This window comes from Tachysurus vachellii, chromosome 20 (genome assembly GCF_030014155.1).
Source record: "Tachysurus vachellii isolate PV-2020 chromosome 20, HZAU_Pvac_v1, whole genome shotgun sequence".
Taxonomy (NCBI): domain Eukaryota; kingdom Metazoa; phylum Chordata; class Actinopteri; order Siluriformes; family Bagridae; genus Tachysurus; species Tachysurus vachellii.
In genome coordinates this window covers 1,572,393-1,587,500 of record NC_083479.1, presented here as the reverse complement: position 1 = coordinate 1,587,500, position 15,108 = coordinate 1,572,393, and positions in this window count along the sequence as shown.

The following is a 15,108-nucleotide window of genomic DNA, read 5'->3' as shown; positions in this document are numbered from 1 at the left end:
ATCTAGATGAACAGGATTAGATAGTGGCATGAGATCTGTGGCTAGTTTACGCATTTTTTTTGTGTTAATTGTGTTTGGATTTAAAGTCAGTGTTTGGGTCGGAGTGACGTCTATAGATCACAGTTCCTTAACGGGAAAAAAGTGTCACCCAAATGAGGATAAGTCTGTTTACTTCCTCTTCCATCCACAGTTACCTCCGGCTTCCTCATAAGGAAAGAAGAAGAAGAAGAAAGTGACGTGACATACGGCTAAGTACGGTGACCCGTACTCAGAATTCGTTCTCTGCATTTAACCCATCCAAAGTGCACACACACACACAGCAGTGAACACACACACACCGTGAACACACACCCATTATATATATATATACACAGCCATTTACGCTGCGGCACCCGGGGAGCAGTTGGAGGGGTTCGGTGCCTTGCTCAAGGGCACCTCAGTCGTGGTATTGCCGGCCCGGGACTCGAACCCACAACCTTAGGGTTAGGAGTCAGACTCTCTAACCATTAGGCCACGACTTCCCCCAAAAATAAAGAAGGCTTTATATTTGTCACATATACATTACAGAACAGTGAAAATCTTCCTTTATATATCCCAAATTTGGAGGTTGAGGTCAGAGCATGGGGTCAGACATGGTACAGCACCACTGGAGCAGTGAGGGTTAAGGGCCTCGCTCAAGGGCCCAACAGTGGCAGCTTGGCAGTGCTGGGGCTTGAACCCTGATCCACAACTCAGAGCCTTAACCGCTTGAGCCACCACTGTTTAAATTGAAATATAATGTCTTATGTCCATTGTTAAAAACTCTCTACAAATAAAATTGAATTGAATTAAAAACAATCAAACTGCCTTCAAGCAATCTGAAATAGTTTTATTCTATTCTTTAACATCCGCCTCATTAGGAAGATTACACGGCGACGGCACGAGGGACCACACGCTCCTACTGTACGATGCCTGCTCTCCTGATGCTAAACATGACGAGACTTCATTTCACATATTTATAGAACAATTAACGTTTAAGAGAAGAATTCTATTTACACGAGATAACGACTTTATTGCGTCGACAAAATCGTGAGCAATGCGGTCAGAGTCACTTATAGCTTAATCCGTTTTTTTTTTTTTTCTCGAGCTATAATGACATCAGAGGCCCAAAGCGATCACAGGAAGCCGACTCTGATAGTATAATGAATTTTGGATGTTTAAGCGCTTAATCACAGAAAGACCAAAATGTTGAAAGAGAATTTGAATTAGGGAACATTACTCATCTGAAAGCTTTTTTTTTTCACTCTGTATGGCTTAATGACTTTGGTTCCCATGGCAACAGTGTAAACACCGTATTTCATTCTGGTCACTGTATTTTTTCGTATTGTTTTTTTTAATTCACAACTCTGACTAGTTCTTTTCTTTATTACTAGTCAACTTTCAGTAGAGGGGGGTCACGGTGGCTTAGTGGTTAGCACGTTCGCCTCACACCTCCAGGGTTGGGGGTTCGAATCCCGCCTCCACCTTGTGTGTGTGGAGTTTGCATGTTCTCCCCGTGCCTCGGGGGTTTCCTCCGGGTACTCCGGTTTCCTCCCCCGGTCCAAAGACATGCATGGTAGGTTGATTGGCATCTCTGGAAAATTCTCCGTAGTGTGTGAGTGCGTGAGTGAATGTGTGTGTGTGTGTGTGCCCTGTGATGGGTTGGCACTCTGTCCAGGGTGTATCCTGCCTTGATGCCTGATGTTGCCTGAGATAGGCACAGGCTCCCCGTGACCCGAGGTAGTTCGGATAAGCGGTAGAAGATGAATGAGTGAATGAACTTTCAGTAGAATCCGTCCCGCAAACATCGTCCTCCGGCGGAACGTTCCGGACATCTTTATCTCTCACAGCCTTATCCGTGTTTATGCCTCGGAGAATGGAGATGCACGGCTGATGTCACACAGCCATTACTTCTCTCAGCCATGCATGTCATCTTCATCGTCTGTGTTCTCCTAAATTTAATACACCATGTATATATTTTCCACCCTGTCTGCGTTTAGTCATTACGCAGGAATTGAAAATAATATCGTACCTGCGTTGGAAAATGTTCCAAACTGCACGACTACGCAGATTTAACGTCTCGGTTCTTCATGGCACGAGTGTGTGATTTTGTTTCTAATTCGTAGCTGTGGCTCGGTGAAATTATAGACACCTGACACGGCACCCATCAGCTTCCGGAGCGTTCCGTACAGTCTGGGGTTCGTACTCATTCCCAACACAACCTGAGAATCCAGTCCAAACCCAGGAATTACTGCTTCTGTGGACTTCTTATATGAAGCCAAAATAAAGATAGTTTAAAATAAATATTGACCTCAGTCTGACTCCAAATAGTCTGGTTTGTATGCACAGTTTATTACTGTTAGCTCAGCGGGCTAAATAGCTACAAACACGAAACTATTAAGTGTCCTCATTTAAGCAGATGATGAAAGCGGTGCAGCTTGAGGATATTTTCAAATAAATCAAAGGCAGCCGGAACACAACTGGTGCATCGAGAGAGAGAGAGAGAGAGAGAGAGAGAGAGAGAGAGAGAGAGTTTTAAAAGGGCAGGAATGTCACATGCTGATGACATCGACGGCGATGGCAGTAACTGGGGGAAAAGCAATATTTATCCAGGAGAATGTTCTGCTTAAACAAAGCTCGCCTTGGCCTTTTTTTTTTTACTCATCTCGGTTCAAAGGCAACTAAAATTTCCTCCCTTTTTTTTAACACCATTAGCTGAGTCGTAAGTAAAAGATTGGGTAAATTTCAGTTCTTAAATAATAAATAGAAAACATTAAAGATAAAGAGAAGCCCTGAGCACCTTCTGTTGTTTCTAGACTGCTGAAGTACATCATGCCGAGTGTCTTAGCTTTCGATTCAAAAACCTGTATAAGGGGCGATCACAGGAGAGCGTGGGTTCAGACGGAGGACACTGCCCTGTCTCCTGCCAATCAGATCAAAGCTAGGGAAGAATCAGATCAAAGCAGGAGATAAAGAAGATCAAAGCCAGTGATCAATAAGATCAAAGCTAGGGACCAATCAGATCAAAGCCAGAGATCAATAAGATCAAAGCCAGGGATCAATAAGATCAAAGCTAGGGATCAATCAGATCAAAGCCAGGGACCAATCAGATCAAAGCTAGAGATCAATCCGATCAAAGCCAGGGATCAATCAGATCAAAGTCAGGGATCAATCAGATCAAAGCCAGGAATCAATAAGATCAAAGATAGAGATCAATCCGATCAAATTTACAGATCAATCAGATCAAAGCTAGCAAACTCTTGGACGTCTGTGAGCTCATTGCAGAGTCTTTAGCTGTAGCTGCCATGTCTTAGAGAACAGTTAGATAGTAGAAGTTGAATGAAAAAATGGCAAAATGAACAAAGTGGGATAAACATTGAAAAGCTCCTCTCTAATATGGAATCATTTGTTTTAGGGTTAAACACCAAAGCTCCCTTTACCTAGATAACCTAGTGTGTGTGTGTGTGTGTGTGTGTGTGTATTCTGTGCTTAGGATTCTTTGTTTTGCAACTTTTTTATCCACACTGGAGAAAAGCGAAGTCGTTGAAATGTAAACCACTGGGAACGGTTAGAGATTTAACGTTTAGTTTAGGGACTCAAACAAAATACCTTGAGTAGACCTTAAGTTAGAGTTCAGCCAAATGTACTCAGTGTTTAAAAAGAAAAATCAATTGTGCAAAGCAGACACGTCCAGACGCTGATCGGCAAATCCAGAGGCTATTATCGAAATAACTTAGGAGCAGGAGATAGAATGTTGTTCCAGGAGCTACTTAAGGAGAGCACCTTCACCATCGAGTGGCCTGCTTTTCATTTCTAAGCGTGATCTTCAAACATGTACAAGAAGGAATATATGAGTAATCACAGAGAAATAGAGGTCAAAAAACATCCAGCATTGTGACTGGAAGGAGGTGCGGCAGCAGGAAAAAGGGGGTAAAGAAGAAGAAAAAGAAGAAAACAACGATGACGATGACGATGATGATGATGATGATGATGAAGAAGAAGCGTGCTGCTTTGATGTAACACGTTCTGTGTTTATATGCGCTCTCCGTGCTTTGATGTTGTAATGTGTCGACATCGGAGCAGTGTGTCATGGTGTTTTGTACAGCTAAAGGCGTCGCTAGCACCCACCCACCCACCCACCCACCCACACTCCAGCTCCATCCCTACGCTCCTGACGGGGAAGTCTCACGTTCATGTGCTAAAAATTCCACCTCTTGTGACGTGCTAAGATATTTAATTTACTCTCTGTCGAATTAAACCGACTGCTGTCTTTTCAATTAAGTTTCGTTTACAGGTTCTTCAGCCTCCGCGTTCACTCCATACACCTTTCACAACGTCGAATCGCACGGCTCAGGAGTGCAAACCGGATCAGAATTATGGTGGAACGTTTCTTTACTGCTTTCTTAGGACTGCTTTGGTTTTGTTTTTTTCCAGGACCTCCTGAAGAGGACGACTGAAGAACACATGACCAACAGATATCTCGATAATTTTGTCCCATCATCCTCTTTCTTAGGTGTAGATGCTCCAGCTTACGGTATGCTGATTTCTACACACACACACACACACACACACACACACATACGTGACCTGACACGTGCACTGCAACCTGAAGCATCTGTGAAGCAAAAGTGCTCTTCTATAGACGCAGCTCTGAACTCCTCAAACCACAAAAAGATAATAATTCTGATGCCCGAAGGCTAAAAAGGGCGACTCCGTCAGGGTTGAAAGGTCGTTTTGGAGATCAGCCAAACCCTGACATTTAAGGAGATGCCGGTAATGTCGAGAGCGGATAACAAAAGCAGTGATGAGCCCGTGGCCTACATGGACCATCGATATACTCCCTTGACAACAGATGCAATTACGCACTGAATACGAGCTCAAAATAACCTTTGTGCTTTCCATTTTAATTAAACTACACCTGACTTCTAACGCAGTACAAAGAGGAGCCCTTCAGATCCTCTCATTTGCTATCTGGTAAGATTTCCTCTGTCTCCGTTTATACAAAAAAAAAAAAAAAAACGCCCAGACGTCTCTAGAGCTCGGTCTCCAGAGCTTCGTCTATTACCGCGTTTTCCGTCATCCGGATCCTTCTGAAACGTCTACGAGTCAATCAAGGCAAGATAAAACGTTTTAATGTCTTTTTACTAATTAATCCCAATCTGGCTGAAGGTTACAAAGCTTCTCAGGCAGAACATTTCCAAACACTCTGCTAATAAACACAGCTCCTCCCAGTCACGCTAGGTGCAGAAAAGTTCACGTCTCTGTAAATAAGATCTCGGCTCCTGCGCATTCTACGTTGGCTTTAACTCGGGATTTGTTATTTGTATTGATGATGTGATGCTCGGAGCATGTTTTATGCATGTTGTGTTGATCGAATTTCCATAAAAATCTGACATTTTGTTCAAAAATAATGTCCAACAGCTGCATATCTATATCTATATCTATATACGATAATATTAGAAAGGCTTTGCACAAATAGTTGATATTCAGAATCAGTCCCTACTGCACTGATAAGCAGCATTAACATTTAAAATATTAAGCAGATTCTTATTTTACAGCTCCGGGACCTTGGCATTACACACCGCAGCAGAAGAAGGCCTTTTGTCTGAAACACACTGTTTCTCTGGAAACCTTATGTCCCATGGTTAACTTTTAAATCAGCATCTGCTTTGACCTTACGGAGGGTCAGAACTTTACGGCTCGTTATCTTTTTCGTTATTGTTCAGAAACTTGAAATTTGGAAGCTTTGGATTGTTTCCCAATAACGCGGTCGTCCGTGGCATGGAGCCTAACAGTCTGGAGATGGACCGGCGTTTAGAAGGTGGACCTCCTGACACACAGTAACCTACAGTACGGTATGTAAAGCTAGCGTTCTGTGTCCTGAGAATGAACACTACCTCAGCATATACTCTATACTCTTATAATGTGCTCTGGTGAAGCATAATGAAGTCTTCAGCTGTTTAATGATTCCATGGAGATGATATTTTCTTCTTGTGAGTCTGATGGAACTTTATTAACCAAGCGGTCTATCCTATAAAAAAAAAAAAAAGAGCTTGAAGCTGGAAGTCGTTTGGTGTTTCTGGATCTTATTCTAGTTCCTCGTTTGTCTGAGTTTACGGTTTCTGAACGGATCCACGGATAACGTGGAGCACAAAACAATACCACCGACTCTGACCTGCTAAAGCTAAGCAAATTGTTTTGCATCTGCCCTTTACTGTAGCATCAACTATATCATTTTAGTCCGGATGAAAATGCCACCTGACTGCAGAGTGTAGAAAAAGGAAATTTTACATCTGACTCATCTGACTAATGTCTATGAAATTCAACCAAAATAAATATTTATTTTTTTACAGTTACATTTACATTCACAGCATGTGACAGACGCCCTTATCCAGAGCGACGTACATAAGTGCATAAATCTGTAACATTGAATACATTAATGCTGGATCACTAAGTTACATACTTGAGATACCATGAGTTTAAAACATTGTTCAAAGTTACAATGAAAAAGTCTCTTTTTTTTTTTTATATGCAAAAGATAAGGAAAGAAGTGCTATTTTTGAATGCATTCATTCATTCATCTTCTACCGCTTATCCGAACTACCTCGGGTCACGGGGAGCCTGTGCCTATCTCAGGCGTCATCGGGCATCAAGGCAGGATACACCCTGGACGGAGTGCCAACCCATCACAGGGCACACACACTCTCATTCACTCACACAATCACACACTACGGAACAATTTTCCAGAGATGCCAATCAACCTACCATGCATGTCTTTGGACCGGGGGAGGAAACCAGAGTACCCGGAGGAAACCCCCGAGGCACAGGGAGAACATGCAAACTCCACACACATAAGGTGGAGGCGGGAATCGAACCCTGACCCTGGATGTGTGAGGCAAACGTGCTAACCACTAAGCCAACGTGCCCCCCCTTTTTTATGAATTAATTATTTTATTTATTTATTAATTTATGAATTCATTTATTGATTGATTTATTGTTTATTTCTTTATTTCAATAAATAAAAGTAAAATGTTCAACTACACATGAAAAGTGTAAAAAATAAATAAATAAATAATAAATAATAATAATAATATGAACACATGCAGGAAGTAAATAAGCCAACAGATAAATAAACAAATGAATAATGTATGCATTAAATTGTGAAACACTTATTGCTGTTATTTGTGTAAAGGGATCATAGGAGCAGCTCGAGGTATAAACACATGACTTTTTTTTTTTTTCTTCACCAGACTAACAGTACCCGAGTGCACCACTTACCTGGACACTCCACAACTTCAGAGCTCTTACCTGCTCACACAACGGGGTCAATGCACTTAAATACCGAGTGTGAAACCATAAAAAGCCCCAACTCTGTTATTTCAACTGCCTCCGAATTGGCTCCAGTTTAAAGTACAGTACCAACAAGAGACAAAGCCCAATCAGAAGAGCGTTCCAGTTAGTGCACGGCGACGCTCTTCCACTCACATCAGCTTTGTCTGTGTTCACTACACTGTGACGAGTGGGAGAGAGTTAGGAATGTGACGGGGAAGGGGAAAAAAAAAAGGAGTGAGAAACTGACAAAAGTGCGAGGACTTAATGGGCCAGTGATAAAAAAGAAAAGTAGGGCAGACAAATAAAACTGCAGCTCCACCAAGTCATTTTAATCTAATTTGAATATTTGACATCGTGCCGAAGAAAAAAGGGTCAGGATCTCGCAAAGGCCTGTTGCTTGGTTACCTTTTTTCCAGTTCACTTTTTTTTTTTGTGTGTGTGTGTGTGTGTGTGTGTGTGTGTGTGTTTATAAAAACGCCATGTGCAAAATGAGCAAATCACTCGAGCTGATTTGTGATATTAATTTAATCCATGTCAAGCTTGATTCAGCCCTGAAAAGGTCACAGTCATCTTCTGCATTTCAGCACGGATGCCACTTGTCTGTACCTGTGAATAAAGCCTCTCTGAACCGCGCTGCTGTTATTATTCCGTAGAAATAGCTGGCGTTCTGCTCCGAGGAGTATAGAATGTCAGAGGGTGACCTGTGTACGTACAACACTCCGAGTAAAAGTCAACACACAGCCGCATGCCGTTCTTTATTACGGAGTGTAATTAGCTGGATACCAGGGCTTCTTTCAGGGGTAGGTGCTCGTATGAAAAACGGGGGCATCTGTCGCGCAGTCTGGAATAATAAAGCACAGCCATGTTGCTGGTGTCGATGTGATCTTTACTGGAGAGGTGTTATGTTATGGGTACGTACAGAAATATGTTTTTTTTTCCTTCCTTGTGTTATAAATGTGAAGACGGCTTGACATGTACCATCTGTCTCCGTCTGTCTCTCACCTCTCTTCATCAGGTAACCACATATGCTTCGTCCTAAGCTGCCTGCTTACATAAATTTACTTTTAACCCATTAATAGATTCACAAACCGGGGGGCACGGTGGCTTAGTGGTTAGCACGTTGGCCTCACACCTCCAGGGTTGGGGGTTCGATTCCCGCCTCCACCTTGTGTGTGTGGAGTTTGCATGTTCTCCCCGTGCCTCGGGGGTTTCCTCCGGGTACTCCGGTTTCCTCCCCCGGTCCAAAGACATGCATGGTAGGTTGATTGGCATCTCTGGAAAATTGTCCATAGTGTGTGAGTGCGTGAGTGAATGAGAGTGTGTGTGTGCCCTGTGATGGGTTGGCACTCCGTCCAGGGTGTATCCTGCCTTGATGCCCGATGACGCCTGAGATAGGCACAGGCTCCCCGTGACCCGAGGTAGTTCGGATAAGCGGTAGAAGATGAATGAATGAATGAATGAATGAATGAATGAATGGTTCACAAAGCTTTAGATGTTCTGAACATCGTACGATCTCGTGTACCGACTGCGGGGTCTGGTGCGACGGAGCTGAGTCACTGTAAAGGAGTTAAAGAGTTAAAGACCACTTTCTGTTTCATTAACATGACACGTGGTGTTGACCGATGGGTTTAAAACACGTCCGTCGTTGTAACCTCTTGGTGGTTGAAATTAGATTAGTAGTTTGTCGATATTTTAGAAAACAATGCTGTCTAAATTTATTAGGAAAACAACTTGCTGGAAGTGATGTAGCTGAGATCGGATCAATCGGATTCAAGTGATTAAGAGAAAAAAAAAAGCGAAGTACGCTGCAGGTCATGGACTGTCTGCAGCGTGATGAGTTTCTCGGTTGAATACGAGCAGATGTTTTTGTTCTATACACTCCACAATTCATCCAACAGCTGTATGAAGAGGAGGCACACTTTAGATCATGAGCAGCTCAGCTCTTTCTCTTCATCGTACTCCTTCTGCCTAACGTTGATCTTTCATCATCTGACTATATGTCAGTTATTGTAGAAGTGTACAAGCGTCTGTAGATGATTTCTAGCTAAAGCATCACGTGGTAAACCTTCAGTAATAACTCATGAAGTCTTCTCTTCTTCTTCTTCTTGTTGACTTTGTTTTACCTGATATTAAGAGGAACAGATTCCAAGCTGTAGATGAAATCAGCTGTAGATCTTGGATGTGGTAGTTCAGTGGTTAAGGTATTGGACTACTGATCGGAAGGTCATGGGTTCGTACCCCAGGACCAAGTTGCCGCTGCTGGGCCCCTGAGCAAGGCCCTCAACCCTCAATTGCTCAGTTGTAAGTCACTTAAATGTAGATCTTTATTCGGATGAAGTGAAATAACGAGGGAAGGATCTCACACACCTGGCCAGGGAACATCTGAGGAACCGATCGTCTTAACATCAATATGTGAGATCTTTTGAAGAAGCGAGACCAGATTAAATCAGAAAGTATTCTCTTTACTAAACCAAATGTCCAAATATTTATGAGCCTGACTAAGAGTATATGATGTACAGACGTTTGGTGGCTAATATGATGTACAGATGTTTGGTGGCTAAAATGATGTACAGATGTTTGGTGGCTAATATGATGTACAGAAGTTTGGTGGCTAATATGATGTACAGATGTTTGGTGGCTAATATGATGTACAGAAGTTTGGTGGCTAATATGATGTACAGATGTTTGGTGGCTTATATGATGTACAGATGTTTGGTGGCTAATATGATGTACAGATGTTTGGTGGCTTTGTAGTTGACAAAGCATTCCGATTCTGTTTAAACGTGATTAACTCGAAGGAAAAAAAAAGCCCAGCTGATGAGTTCGGAGTAAAAATCCTGAGTCATGGTCTGAGCAAATGGTTAGCGTAGCTTCCTTAATAAACAATGTTGAAATAAAGAAACGACTCTCTTCATAGAAATACAGCATAAAAAAAAAGACCATCAGGAATATCAGATGGTTTGGAGTGCAGATTTCAATACATTTCCGTTCCGTGGCTCTTTGCTTACACTGACATGTATCTTCCTATTGATTTGTCCTAATGTGGATTTGTGTAGTAAATCCCAGCCTTTTTGGTGTCCTGATTATGGATTATTCCAGTTTACCACCGCCGACATCAACAACAATGGTTTTTATCTAAACCTTAAATCAACACCGCACTGTACGCACTTGAGCCCTGAATCAATCCTCTACACCTTTAATCATTCTCTATCATCTTGTGTTACTCAAACGGTTAGCGCGTAACGTCGCGTGTTCAGACGTATCGATGACACACACGAAGCAAAAATATTACAAAGAAATAATACATGTGGAGATGAGCAGATTCTTTAAATAACACGGGACAGAAAATCAGCGAATGTACTGTAGCGGGCGGCTGGTGTAGAATTATCTTATAGATAAGATCTACGTCGAAAACTGAGGATGGTGATGAAGATGAAGATGAAGAAGTGATAAAACATCCCGTGTCATGTTGTTAGAGTAAAATAAACTGTAGTAAAAGCATGAATTCGACGGGTTTCCTATAACTGAGTAGTGTTTTATTAATTTTATTACGAATCGTTTTTGGAAAAAATTATACGAAAAAAATACAGTAAATGTTACTTTTCTTTCTCCAGCACTGATTAGTGCAAAAGGTGTTAATTTTATATCTGTGTCTTAGACAGTTCCTTGACACAACAGCCATTCCTTAGGAGACATCATTATGCAGAGCGACTAACATTTTATACAAGTGAGTAATTGATGGTTAAGGGCCCCGCTCAGGGGCCCAGCAGGGGCAGATTGGTGGACCTGAGGTTCAAACTCACACCCTTCTGATTGACAGCCCAACACCTTAACCACTGGACTACCACGTAAAAAAAAAACATTCATTCTGCTCAGTCACATCCCTGTTGTCTTTGATTAATTTTCCGATCTCAGCACAACACACTGTGGGTTACAGAACTGTATATAGTTCTACTATACACTATACACTATACACTATACACTGTACACTATACACTGTACACTATACACTATACACTGTACACTATACACTATACACTATACACTATACACTGTACACTATACACTATACACTGTACACTATACACTGTACACTATACACTATACACTATACACTGTACACTATACACTATACACTGTACACTATACACTGTACACTATACACTATACACTGTACACTATACACTGTACACTGTACACTATACACTATATACTATACACTATACACTATACACTATATACTATACACTATACACTATATACACTATATACTATACACTGTACACTATACACTATACACTGTACACTATATACACTATATACTATACACTATACACTGTACACTATACACTATACACTATACACTGTACACTACACACTATACACTGTACACTATACACTGTACACTATACACTATATACTATACACTATACACTATACACTATATACTATACACTATACACTATATACACTATATACTATACACTGTACACTATACACTATACACTATACACTGTACACTATATACACTATATACGATACACTATACACTATATACTATACACTATATACTATACACTATACACTATATACTATACACTATACACTATACACTATATACTATACACTGTACACTATACACTATACACTGTACACTATACACTATATACTATACACTATACACTATATACTATACACTGTACACTATACACTATATACTATACACTATACACTGTACACTATACACTATATACTATACACTATACACTATACACTATATAGTATACACTATACACAATACACTATATAGTATACACTATACACTATATACTTTACACTATACACTATATACTATATACTATACACTATACACTGTACACTATACACTATATACTTTACACTATACACTATACACTATATACTATACACTATACACTATACACTGTACACTATACACTATATACTATACACTATATACTATACACTACACAATATACACTATATACTATACACTATACACTATATACTATACACTACACACTATATACTATACACTATATACTATATACTATACACTATACTCTATACACTATATACTGTACACTATACACTATATACTATACACTATACTCTATACACTATATACTGTACACTATACACTATATACTATACACTATACACTGTACACTATACACTATACACTACACACTATACACTATATACTATACACTATACACTATACACTATACACTATACACTATATACTATACACTATACACTATATACTATACACTATATACTATATACTATACACTATACACTGTACACTATACACTGTACACTACACACTATACACTATACACTACACACTATACACTATATACTATGCACTATACACTATACACTATATACTATACACTACACACTATACACTATATACTATACACTATACACTATATACTATACACTATATACTATATACTATACACTATACACTGTACACTATACACTGTACACTATACACTATACACTATACACTACACACTATACACTATATACTATGCACTATACACTATACACTATATACTATACACTACACACTATACACTATATACTATACACTATATACTATACAAATATATTAAATCAAATTGAATTTTATTCCTGACAAACATTCCAGTGAAGATCAGATACAGTACTCAGTGCTTCAGATAAGATCTAACTCACAATGCTAACATCCTGACAGACGGACAGCTTTCTGAGGAACGGGATCGTCACGGTAACGGATTTTCTGTATGTTATTCATTTTTATTCGGTTTTAGTTGGGAGTTTGTCGAATACTATCACCCAGGGAAATCATTTATGTATTTATTTGTTTATTTATTTATTTTACCAAAGAAGAAAATTCAATATGAGAATGCAGTACTCATAAATAAATCAAATCTTTCTGATCGAGCTCGCTAGGTAGTTATGTTGCCAAACACTGAAATGCCGGGGAATTAAAAACAGTCGGTCTGTGTGAGTGTTTGCAAATGGAGGAAGTGGATGAGTAATGAAATGGAGAGGGAGACCCGGAGAGAGAGAGAGAGAGAGAGAGAGAGAGAGAGAGAGAGAGAGAGAGAGAGAGAGAGAGAGAGAGGTTCACTCGCTTTCCCTCAGTCCATTTAAGACGAGTCCTGTCGGGCGAACCTTGCTGCTCTTTCAAGCCTGCCTCCCGTCTCCATGGCAACACACCAACCCCCTGCTGGCGTCTTCTACACTCACTGTCCGTGTGAGTGAGAGTGCATGCACGACGCCGTTCAGAAGTAAACACACACACAATATAAATCATGTACGTTGATCAAACACTCATATGTGAAAAAAAACGTGTCTACAACCTGAAACTGAACCCAAGTAAACATTTTATATATATATATATACATATATATATATATATGTATATATATATATATATATATATATATATATATATATATATATATATATATATATATAAAAACATGTGTGATAAACGTCTGTGCATAAAATGCAACTATTAAAATGTGTGAAACATTGAGACGTAAATTTCATGAGATTTTCTGTAAACTTGCACACACACACTCACACACACACATTCATATACAGTGCATGAATCCCATCCATCACTTTTACTTGCCCTTCTCAAGCACATGCTAATCAACGCCGTATGTCTCTGACGCCCTCTCGGAGCCGGGATTAGCCGCATTACCTTTAGTACATGGGCTGCGTGTATCTAGCCACGCAGATCTATCTAATGGCTTTATGTGCAGATAGAATCGGCCCTGCGAGGAGACTACGGATCAAACGGAGACTGAGCTGATCGCATGGCTGTCCCCGTGGGGCATAACGCTATTTTCCATGGATGAGCTGGACTGTCGCTGTGCATTCAGGGGGAAAAAAAGGGAAGAAGGACACACTCGGTGTGACAGTCTACCACCTTGTGCAGCAGGAGAGCATACTGAGCACGCTGTGAACTGCCACACTCTGTCCATTCCTTAGCAAAATGCACAGAGAGTGTGAAAACCTGTGACACGGGGAATAAAAAAAAAACGAAAAGGGGTTCTAGTTAAAACAAGAGGGAGCAGCAGGGCGCCTGGTTCTTATTCTGAGATGAGAGACGGCGCCTGTGATTCACTTCCACTTCCGGTGTCAGTACTGAAATGTTAGTCACTAATGTCTTAGTCATGCATCATGTATCTCTGTCTTGTCTTTCCCACACACACACACACACACACACACACACATTCGCAGGTCCTCGCTCGAAGATTAAAATGATGTGTGCTCGTTAAATTAACAGTCCCCAGTGCGGACTAATTAGCACGTAATAGGACACTGAATCCAGTGCAGGAGGCCTGTTATTTAAGGATAAAGCTCATCTCTCATTTGAATGCATTTTTCATAAGCTGGGCTAATTACGTTTCATTAGCATTATTAATTAAACATGAAAACTTCCTCCTGCCCCGGCTATGATTATGCCGCCGTCGAGGCCAAGGCCGAGTGGCAGCTTTCTGTGTTGCTGAAACCCGACTCAATTGTCCCGACCCTTCGGTATTCGATTTAATCTGGAATTTTCTGTAACTTCAGATGTGCAAACGAGTGCCATATCTAGAAATATTGCCAGAAAGCTTACAAGATGTCTGTTGGTTGTGATTAGTCAGATATGAAGCTTGTGAGTCAAACATACAGAGATGTATCTATTCATTCCTTCATCCTTAGTAAGTGCCTGCTCAGGATTCTAAT